Here is an 11,680-nt window from a genome sequence, read left to right on the forward strand (position 1 = left end):
AAGGAAAGGGTCGCTTTTATGGCAGACATTCAAGAGATGTTTTACCAAGTACAGATACCGGAAAAGGATGCTAATTTCTATAGATTCTTATGGTGGCCAGGCGGAGATACATCAAAGGAACTAGAAGAGTATGTCATGAAAAGGCACATCTTCGGTAGCGTATCGTCTCCGGCATGTGCTAACTTTGCACTACAAAAGTGTGCACAAGACAATAACAATTTCAGTCCAGAGGCAGCAGACACTATACAATATTCATTTTACATTGATGACTGCCTGAAGTCAGTAGCAAGCATAGAGGAGGCAGTGAAGCTGATTGATGAACTAAAACAAACGTGCGCAAAAGGTGGATTTACTCTTACCAAGTTCGTGAGCAATAAGGCAGAGGTCACAAAATCGTTACCAGATCAAGACAAAACAGAAAGTATGAAGAGTGCAGAGCTCGGATGCGACACGTTGGCAGAGCGTGCACTTGGCGTTACATGGAATTTCCTGGACGATGAATTCAAGTTTAAAATTAAAAAAAACAGTCAAAGCCACCTACAAGACGCGGCATTTTGTCGGCAACAAGCTCCTTCTTTGATCCCCTGGGACTCGCTGCTCCAGTTCTAATGGTTCCTAAACTGATCCTGCAAGAGCTATGTCAGCTAAGTCTTGGCTGGGATGACGCAATTCCGTTACCTCTTCAACAAAAGTGGCTTCAGTGGCACTCCTCTCTCCATGATCTTGAACGATTCAGTATAGAACGGTGCTTGAAGCCCGCAAATTTTGGCCATTTAGTATCTACACAATTACATCACTTCGCCGATGCGAGTCAATCTGGATATGGTGCGGTATCATACCTCCGACAAGTGGATGAAGATGGCAGAGTTCACTGCGCCTTTCTTATTGGCAAGGCGCGAGTGGCGCCCCTTAAAGGGACCCTCCCACCTTAACATTAGATTTGAGTTGAGATAGCCAAAATGGGGTCCCTGGCTCACAATTACCGGTTTCGGCACTCACAACATCGAGAAATGCCTTAAATCGGAAATATTGAATTTCAAAATTGCAGCATTTTGATTCAGAGGGGCTAATGCATAGGAATACCCCTCTGAATGTGTGACGTCAGCGCAGATATCTAACGATTTTTAAATGTTTGACTAAAACGTTTGGTAGCACGTGGTGGTATATGCTGCTTTGCGCGCAACAAATGCCGCACTTTCAAATAAAGTCGCTAGGAACAGCGGAGATCCCAAAAAGTAAACAAAAGTAAAAGTCTAATATCTTGAAAACCGGTGAATATTTTTCGGTGAAATTTGGTAGATATTCGTTTTCGCTCTTTCTGAACCGAGCGACATCACTTTCATGCCAATTCATAAACTTTTTTGAAGGTGGGAGGGTCCCTTTAAAAGCGTCACCATACCCCGCATGGAACTCACCGCTGCGACGTTGGCAGTTCGTCTCAATTTGACTGTGAAGGAGGAGCTCAAGACAAAAATAGATTCGACAACATTTTGGACGGACAGTTCAACTGTTATTCGGTATGTCAGAAACAAAACAAGTCGATATCACACTTATGTGGCAAATCGAGTTGGTTTCATTCTGGAAAATAGTGAAGATAAACAGTGGAAATATGTGAGTTCTAAATCGAACCCCGCTGATGAAGCCTCGAGGGGCACAACGGTGGACAAATTTCTAAACGACTCTTTATGGCTTTGTGGACCTGAGTTCCTGTTGCTGCCCGAACGGAAGTGGCCAGAACAACCATTTGAAGAAATCGAACCATTGATGAACGATGACCCTGAAGTGAAAAAATCAAAACATGTTGCGGTGACTTCAACTGAAATACACCCAACTGACAAGCTGTTACAGCATTATTCCAGCTGGTATCGTCTCAAAAGAGCAGTGGCTTATTATAGCCGATTAAAACAAATCCTCTTCAGTCGAATTAAGCAAAGGGAGAAATCTGAGAGCAAGAACACTACTAACCCAGGATATGGACATGGAAACTTGACCCTCAACGAAATTCGTGCCGCTGAGACGCAAATTGTGAAGTACATTCAAGCAGCTTTTTTCAGGGACGAATTAGCCGTTTTGAATTCACCAGGTGATAAGCACATCAAGAAGAAGAGTTCAATCTATCGATTAGATCCCACGTGCAAGGATGGTGTATTGAGAGTCGGAGGAAGACTGAGCCATGCTTACGCATCTGACACAACGCATCCGGCGATTCTGCCATCAAGGTCTCATGTTACCGATTTGATCATAACGGATACACACCAGAAAACTGGACATAGCGGGCGACTCCATGTCCTGTCTACATTACGAGAAAGGTTTTGGATTATTCATGGCAACTCGGCAGTGCGTCGCGTGCTCTCGCGATGCGTGTTTTGTCGGAGACTGCATAGTCGGCCTCTTGTTCAGAAGATGGCAGATCTCCCACCAGATCGCGTCACTCCAGATCTGACGCCATTTGCGGTTACTGGAATCGACCTTTTCGGTCCCTTCCTTGTGAAAAGAGGAAGGGCCACAGAAAAACGGTATGGCGTAATATTTGTTTGTCAAAAAATCCGCGCCGTCCATTTGGAAGTCGTGCATTCCCTCACCACTCATTCATTCATAAACGCGCTGCGTCGCTTTATGGCAAGACGAGGAGCGGTTAAGGTAATCAGATGTGACAACGGCACAAATTTCGTGGGAGCTCGACGAGAGCTCAGCGAGGAAATTCGTAACTGGAATCAGCAGCAAATTGAAAATGAACTTCTACAAAAGGAAGTACAGTGGCTATTCAACGCTCCAGGTGCCTCTCATCACGGAGGAACATGGGAACGTTTGATTCGCGAAACTAGAAAATTGTTGAATTTCCTACTGCACCAGAAAGTCCTAGATGATGAAAGTTTATACACCTTTATGTGTGAAGTGGAAAGCATTTTAAATGGACGCCCAATCACACCTGTGTCAGATGATCCCAGGGACCTCGAAGCACTAACCCCTAACCACCTTCTTATCTACCGCTCAGCACAGCCATTAGCACCCGGCATATTCTCAGAAGCAGATACGTACTCGCGTAAACGATGGAAGCTCGTTCAGCATCTTGCGACACAGTTCTGGTACCGTTGTAAAAAGGAATATATCAGAACTCTTCAATCAAGACAAAAGTGGAACCAGCCTGAGAGAAACCTACGTGAGAATGACCTTGTTCTTCTGGTGGACTCAGACTCTCCACGAAATGTTTGGAAGATAGGGAGGATAGCAAATGTGTATCCTGACACCAAGGGTCACGTTCGTGTGGCTGAAGTGAAGACAAGCGCAGGAATTCTCAAAAGACCAATCAGCAAGCTCGTTCTCATGCTACCTGAATGAGATCCCAGCACGTGCCGAAACGGGGGAGGGGTGAAGAGGCGGTACCTTAGGTGTTTCAGCACGAACACATTTAAATTTGAACGATCTAGGTCGCGTGAACTCGATGCATATTTTCAGTTCGGTTTTTGTTTTATATATAGAAATGACACTGTTTTTAGACAGGCATTAATTTATAAATTTACGTGTTTATTTTGCCGAACAGCAGTAAAAGAGCGTTGCATTATGTTTCATACTTTAGTTCATGCTTGATTGGACTGAACTCTCATAATGCTAAATATAAATTGGTGTTTTGTAAAAAACGAATTTGATCAGTGACATTCCGGACTCTACATTCCACTTGTAGGTAAACAAAGAAAGGATTTTCATGAAAATAAACATTTAATTGCATTATTTGGTAACTCATGCAACTGAAAAGTGGCCAAGATGAATGCATGACGACACATTTGAATATAAATAATGTTTTTTATCAGATGGAAGCAACTCATGGCCAATTGGGGGGTGGCCACTTTGCCCCGGCCACTTTGCCCCGCGCATACCGTCCGAGACAAAAATATTCCAGCTTAGCTATTAGTGGGGTAAAAAACATTAAAATTGGTAGAATACATGTACGATAACCATGCAATGCATGGACAAGAACGCTTATAAAAATTCCAAACGGTTATGGAATAACATAACATTTAAAAATTGTAAACATAGTTGGTAACCTGGCAAGAAATGCTTTTCCGTGTTTCACAGAACAATGGTGATGGGCCTGAAACCCCGGTCTGGCTCATTCGAACGACCGTGAAGAGAAGTATAATTAGAAACCATAAATTGGAACTGACGCCAGCTAAGAAGGGCTAAAACGATGGGTGGCCGCTTTGCCCCGGGTGGCCGCTTTGCCCCACTCTCCCCTATACGAAAGGTAGGGAGACGTTGGCTCAATCTACACAGTCCATTCGGTACTAACTCCATCTCGACGGAAGTGGCGCAAGACGTGGGTATATTCGTAAATATTGAATGTGTTTGGGGCTCAGGCACATGGGAACGTTTGTGGTCAACGCCTGCAGTCAACAAAAACGGTAAAACAAAACAATCAAAACTCGGGCATTTTGCAAAATGCCTGACACGCCAGGCATTTTGTAAACTGCCTAGGCAATTTGCAAAATGCCTGGTGGGTCAGGCAGTTTGCAAACTGCCTAGGCATTTTGCAAAATGCCTGGCCGGTCAGGCATTTTGCGAATTGCCTGGGCATTTTGCAAAATGCCCGAGTTTTCACTTTGCCTGTAACATATACATATATATATATATGTTACAGGCAAAGTGAAAACTCGGGCATTTTGCAAAATGCCTAGGCAATTTGCAAAATGCCTGACCCGCCAGGCATTTTGCAAAATACCCAGGCAGTTTGCAAACTGCCTGACCCACCAGGCATTTTGCAAACTGCCTAGGCATTTTACAAAATGCCTGACCCGCCAGGCATTTTGCAAAATGCCTGGGTTTCCATATATTCCACCGTTTTTGTTGACTACAGGCGTTGATCATAAACGCTCCGCTGCGACTGACCCCACAACACATTTCACATGTGTCTGTGACACATGTGACACATTCCACGGGCACGGGCACGAATACAGGGTGTCACGAAATTGTTGCGGGATGTTGTACTTGTGTCCCGAAATGTATTGCATCGTAGGTGCGTCAGTGTTCTCCAGCACCTCGCTGACAAGTTATCAGCGGCCACATGGTCTGTCCCCGCGGCACCTGGTGAAGCTCAAATAGGCCTCTGTAGCCCACCATGCCCCAAACGAGAATCCCCTGTGCCCAGTGGGTGCTTTACCGTCTCGACGTTGCAGCGCCCCTGAGCTGCTGTTGGCCCAGAACTGCTTGTCGAGACGGTTAGTGACTAAGAAGAGCTCTAATAGCCGTTTCCACGACGGGCTATCCGGCGAGTGCACCTAATTTGACCAAATCTGCACCTTATCACTTTTACAGCAAATATCTTTATTTTATGAATTTATTTCAGTGTTTTAACCGATGATGCTCTCTGATAATATGACAAAGGAGGCATATAAGCAATTAGTACAACCCTAGCTGATAGCTAATAAGAGACAAACTGAACATAATTTGACCAAATATGCACCTAATCTGCACCAGATGTGAACCAAATGTGTACCAGATGGCCGTCGTGAAAACGGCTAATATCGCCTCACGGCCTCATCATTGAAAAGTCTGAATCTCTAGTCCTGAATGGTCCAGATTTGGTGCGTTTTTTTTCGAAATCCAGCTGCATCACTTATGGATGACGGTAAGTCAGGGTTGCAGCCTGAGGTTGAGCGGCTTCAGCTTCAGGGTAAAATCTTCAGATACCGGGGGATGGCCGATTTACATGCCGAGTGCCCTGGTCGAGATGCCCTGTTGCCGCGACCCGTTCAAATTACATCCATTCAGCACTCAGGAGAGGCATGGAGGGACAAGACCGCGCCAACCGCGTATCAAGTTCGTGACACTCTGTATACCTACGTCTTGCGTCAATTCTGTCGAGATGGAGCCAACGCTGAATGGACTTGAGCCACCGTCTCCGTACCTTTCGTATATACGGAGTTGTAGCCGTGTGTGTAAAAGCTGCGATGTCCAGTATTCTGCCCTGGTGGGCAACTGTTCCGGCAGAGACGATTGATAATGTACAGGGTGACACAAAAAAACGGTCATCACCAAAATTCGAATAACTTCGGAAGTTTTATTCAGATCATCACCAAACTTCGGCCACTTTAGTTCACACCTATGTAGCAGACATCCACCAAGTTTCAAGTCTTCACTACGAATACTTTTAGTACAGTGTGTGTTTTACGGACGCTCCACAATGTGCTCCAGGTGAGCGCCCCGGCGCTGCAGGGCGTAGGCACACCTGCATCCGGCGGGCAAAGTTGTCGATAACCCGATAAGAATAACGTTTCAGGGGTAGCACACCCCCTGAGCACTGTCTCCAGAGGCCATTGCACTCTGTAAAGTGCACAGCCATCGGGTTATCGACCCCCGGTCCCCCAGTGATCGCGTGAGGGGACCGGGGGAGGGGCGCGTGACGACGTACGATAGGACGATAGGGTGTAAAAGTGTAAATGTTATTTACGGAATATGGTGTAATGTATGTGAGTGCGTGTGCTACGTGGGAGAGACAGGTGGAAATCTGTACGGCCGTATACAGAACCACCTATCATCCGTACGGGTGAGCAGCCCGACCGTGGCGCTTCCGGTGAGGCACCACTTCTGCACTCCGGACCACAGTGTGGACGATTTACGCGTGGTGGGACTGGAAAGAGTGTGGATGCAGAACGTGGACTACAGGCGTGTAAGAGAGAAGAGATGGATGCATCTTCTAGGCACGTATGATGGAACGGCCGGTCTTAACAAAAGATTCGGCTAGATGGGGTGCACATGCCCCCCCCCCCCCGAAACGCGGACTCGTAACTGTGGCCCATATCAGTGTATCGATGTACGAGTATACTGTGCAGTCACCTGGGTGGTAGGCTGTGCCGCACGGCTCCAATGCCAGTATGCCTGTGTGGTAGGCTGCACCGCACAACTCGAGTGCATATGCCTAAATCTTAAGTGTGTTGCTGTATGTAAAAATGTTAGTTTAGTTATTTTCAGTGCTTCGGCTAGAGATTTTATTTAGGTAGGAAGTGGAGTGGAATTATTAGCACTACTTTTTTATCTTCTGGTGATTTTTATGTTTATATGTCGTATTATTCGGCGCAGCGGAGAGGCCTGTATTTTCTGATGAAGCCATGAATACACATGGTGAAACGTAAAGTTGCTTTAGTTTCTAAATATATATATATATATATATTTTTTTTTTTTTCTTTTAGACAAAGACCATTAAACGTAATAGCACTTTCACATTTCGAAGCTAAGAGATATATATATATATATATATATATATATATATATATATATATATATATATATATATATTGTAGCCGCCGACCAGACTCAGTTCGAAACTCGGATGTCGTCACGGATCGGTGTATTGGACCGTGTGGCCCTCCGCACGCAATCGTTGCTGTAAAACAACGGCCCTAAGTTAAGCATTGCACAAATAAACATAAACGAGCGCAAACAAACGTGACGGAAATAAAAGGGACAGGCGAGGGGGAACATAACACACGCATAAATAAATAACTAGATAAAGGCAACCAGGTACATTGTTACGCGTCCATTCATGCACTTGAATATGCATATACGAAACAGTATAATTATATCGAAAGCACTTGATTACATGATTGTGCGACCGCGACATTTAGTTACGTACCGACAAATGTGCTCCCTGAGTCGCTTATCGGCTAACGAAACCAGAGGCACACGTCTCCAGAGGCACATCAGACGACCAGCCTCACGGTCTTGGTAAATGGCTATAAATCCGAGACGAGTGTCAACCTTAACCTTATTTATCCACATATAAATGACCGGTAATAAATATCTGCAGGCAATTCATATAACATTCAATATTGGTTTCATACACAGCAAATATTCGCCCTAATTACGGTTACATATTCCATAAATATTACGAGTTAAGTCATTTTTCCTGTGCGACTCACCGGCTCTGGCGCAGACACCACCACATACCACCAGCCTCAACGGGGCTCAACTGACCCGCGCCGCGCCCCCGACCAGCGCCGGGGCGCCGGGCACCGCCCATATTCAGAAATGTTCATCCGCGTCAGCTATCATATTCGCAACTTAAATGTCCAGGAGATCCCTACTCGCATCAAACAATACATTTTACAATCCTGAGCACATTATTGGGCATAACATACACATTAACGAGTCAAATATCACAGTTTCCAGTTACTACTTTTCTGACCCTGCGGTCGCGACGGCGCAGCTACATTCCTGGGCCCTGCCCCAGGCTACGGTCGGCCGGTGACCTCGACAGGTCAGAGGGACCGAGCGAGCAATGTGCCATGGCTGCGAAACCAAGGAAGAAAATAGGAAATCAGCAGGATGGTAAACGTGGACTAAGGAACATAAAATGACAAAATGGAAATGGCGCGCCTACACCCCCACCCTTGAACCTTCCAGGTTCAACAGACCAAACGTGCTAAGCGCAATTGGAGCCTTCATCACCAACCGCTTGCAGTCAATCCCCAGTTCAGTCTTCTGGAAATACAGCTATCAATCAACACAAACTAATCTTCTGGAATTGATATCAAATCACGTCATCACGTGCGATAGTCGGCCATGCTCGTGGTCTCACACGCTCTCAGTGTCGGTGGTCTCGCTCTCCAGCACCAGCACCAGCTTGGAGATCGGTCTCTTCAGGGTAGATGTAGTGGTACGGACTATCACAGAGCGCACAAACCCTTTCTATCTGGGAAAACCTCGGTGACTCGTCCCAAAGGCCAGTGACAGCGTGGAGAGTTCATATCGGCAACCAGTACCACATCATCAACTTGCAAATTCCTCTGAACCTTGTTCCACTTCTGACGAATTTGAAGCAGCGGCAGATATTCTTTTACCCAGCGCTTCCAAAAAACATCAGCTAAGAACTGGACTTGTTTCCACCGTTTTCCCGCAAAGCAGTCTCGTTCACAGAACACGCCGTCTGGAATCGGTCCTCCCCGCAACAACAGCAAATCGTTTGGCGTGAGCGGCTGAAGATCGGACGGATCGCTGGAGACAGTCGTCAGCGGCTTGCTGTTGAGGACTGCCTCGACCTCGCAGAGCAGGGTACGAAGAGACTCATCAGTCAGGGACTGCTCCCTCAAAACAGCGTTCAGCACTTTTCTGACACTCCGGATCTGCCTCTCCCAAACACCACCCTGTGCCGATGCACCGGGAGGAGTAAACTGCCACTCGACTCCTCCTTTCAGCAAGAAGTTGTGCACCTGGCTCTCGCGCAGCTTGGCAAACTCCTCACGAAGCTCACGTTCGGCGCCGACGAAATTGGTGCCATTGTCTGACCGAATGAACGTCACCTGTCCCCTTCTAGCCTGAAATCTACGTAACGCGTTCAGAAACGAGCTAGTGTCCAGACTTTCACACACTTCGGTGTGAATGGCATGCGTCGCCAGGCAAGTGAAGAGTACACAAAACCGCTTGTGCCGCTGACGTCCAACCTTCACGTGGAACGGGCCAAAGTAGTCGATGCCCACTCGACTGAAGGCACCGCCTTGAGGAGTCGTCCTGTCTTCAGGTAAGTCAGACATTTGTTGAGTCACCATCGGGCCCTGAACTCGTCGGCATCTGACACATTTTGACAGGACTCTGCGAACGGCTGCATTGCCGTTAACCACCCAATACCTTTCGCGCAGTGCAGCGAGAACATGTTCACGTCCTGAGTGACCTTTCTTCTCATGCATGTCTCTGATGATGATGTCCGTGACATGATCATTCTTCGGCAGGATCATCTGGTGTTTGGCTGCGTCCGAGATAGCTGCGTTGCTGAGACGTCCGCCAACCCTGAGAACGCCATCAATCATGCAGGGGTTCAGACGATAAATCGAGCTGGATTTCTTGACAAAACGGGAGCTGAGTTCTTCTGGAAAGGCCTTCTTCTGAGTGTACTGCACAATCGCCGCTTCTGCATCATCAAGTTCTTGAACGGTCAAGCGAGAGCTGACCCGCGAGAGCTGACCTGCTACCTCGGCATCACAATCACCTCTGTTCATCAACCGCTTCCGCAGCATGCACTTCAGCCGAAGCCACCACGCCACGTGCCTCTTGAGCTTGTGCCAGTCAGATACGCTGTTCAACAACTTCGAAGTACTGTCACACTCAGCTGCTACCGAGAGAGTCCCCAAACCTCTCTTTACCTCAAGATCTTCAACATCTTCATGGCGCTGGATCACATGCTTCTGGTCAGGCCATTCAGCTGCTTCTGCGCCGAGGAACGCTGGGCCAGTAGCCCATACCGATTGAAGAAACTCGCGTGCCGACTGTCCACGGGAGAGAGCATCCGCCGGGTTCAGTGCAGACGGCACGTACTTCCATTGATCGGGCTCAGAACCATCATGGATGACGGAAAGCCTGTTGGACACAAATGTCTGGAAACGAGAAGTGGTATTGTGGATGTAGCGAAGCGTGGACACACTGTCCGTCCAAAAATGCACTTCGTCAACTTTCAGGTCAAGTTCGGTAAGTATCTGTGTGCTCAACTGCACAGCTAGCGTCGCAGCGGCCAACTCTAGTCGAGGGATTGAAGAAGTCTTCAGCGGCGCTACTCTGGCCTTGCTCATCAGAAGCGAAGTGCGAACTGTCCCTGTGTTGTCAGTCACCCTGGTGTAGCCTACTGCACCGTAGCCAGCCTCGCTTGCATCAGCAAACATGTGAAGTTGGCAATTCACCACCGCGTCTGGTGCAGTCACACTTCTTGGCACGCTGAACTCCCGCAGAAGGCTCAGTTCTTTGCACCACTGACCCCATCTTCTCAGGTGAGCATCTGGAACCGGGTCGTCCCATCCCAACTTCAGCCTGCAGAGATCTTGCAACAGGATTTTGGCTGACGTGACGAAAGGAGCTCCGAACCCTAGCGGATCATAAACGGCACTTACTGTGGAAAGAATGCCTCTCCTGGTTGCCGGACCCCTCCTGACATCAACACGGAAGCTAAGAGTATCTTCAGATACGTCCCACTGAACACCCAAAGCTCTTAGCGTCTGCGCAGAAAGATTGTGGCCGGTCAGATCAAACTTCTTGTGTGTCACGCGCTCAGATTCCGGGAAACAGAACATGACGTCAGGGCAGTTACTGACGAAGCTGGTCAGTCGGAATCCTCCCAACGCACAGCAGTCTCTGACTCCTCTTGCAATCCTCAACACCTCATCAGCCGTAGATCCTGTCTTCATGAAATCATCAACATAGAACGAGCGTTGAATACTGTCTATGACGTCAGCATCAAACTTATCTCCGAAGTCCTGCGCTGTCCTCCGTAGCGCGAAGTTTGCACAAGACGGAGAACTGATCGCACCGAACAGGTGCACATTCATCTGATACACTTCCAGTTCCCGTTCTGTGTCACCATTCGGCCACCATAAAAATCTGAGCAAACTTCTGTCATCCTCCGGAACCCTCACCTGATAGAACATTTTTTCAATATCAGCCATTACTGCTACCGGTCCCTCTCGGAACCTCAGCAACACGCCCAAGAGAGAACTCGTCAGATTTGGTCCTTGCAGCAGCCGACTGTTGAGCGACATGCCCTGGTAAGTTGCAGAGCAATCGTAGACGACACGAATCTTTTCAGGTTTCATCGGATGATATACACCATGATGCGGTATATACCAGGTACGTCCCTCTGCCATGTCGATCTGCTCGTTCTTGACACGTTCTGCGTAGTTTTTCTCGATTAACTCATTGACAAATG

The 11,680-nt window shown here is 47.4% G+C and overlaps 1 long non-coding RNA gene across 1 annotated transcript; it reads right to left on the minus strand.

Moving 5' to 3' along the window:
* Positions 1-7,328: 7,328 nt before the first annotated feature.
* Positions 7,329-8,751, minus strand: LOC122377103. Its single transcript, XR_006255780.1, has 3 exons — positions 7,914-8,751; positions 7,628-7,727; positions 7,329-7,378 (listed from the first exon to the last, which is right to left on the minus strand). It is a non-coding gene; the product is annotated as an uncharacterized LOC122377103 (long non-coding RNA).
* Positions 8,752-11,680: the final 2,929 nt, after the last annotated feature.

This window comes from Amphibalanus amphitrite, unplaced genomic scaffold, assembly GCF_019059575.1.
Source record: "Amphibalanus amphitrite isolate SeventyFive unplaced genomic scaffold, NRLGWU_Aamphi_draft 002517F_arrow, whole genome shotgun sequence".
NCBI classification, from domain to species: domain Eukaryota; kingdom Metazoa; phylum Arthropoda; class Thecostraca; order Balanomorpha; family Balanidae; genus Amphibalanus; species Amphibalanus amphitrite.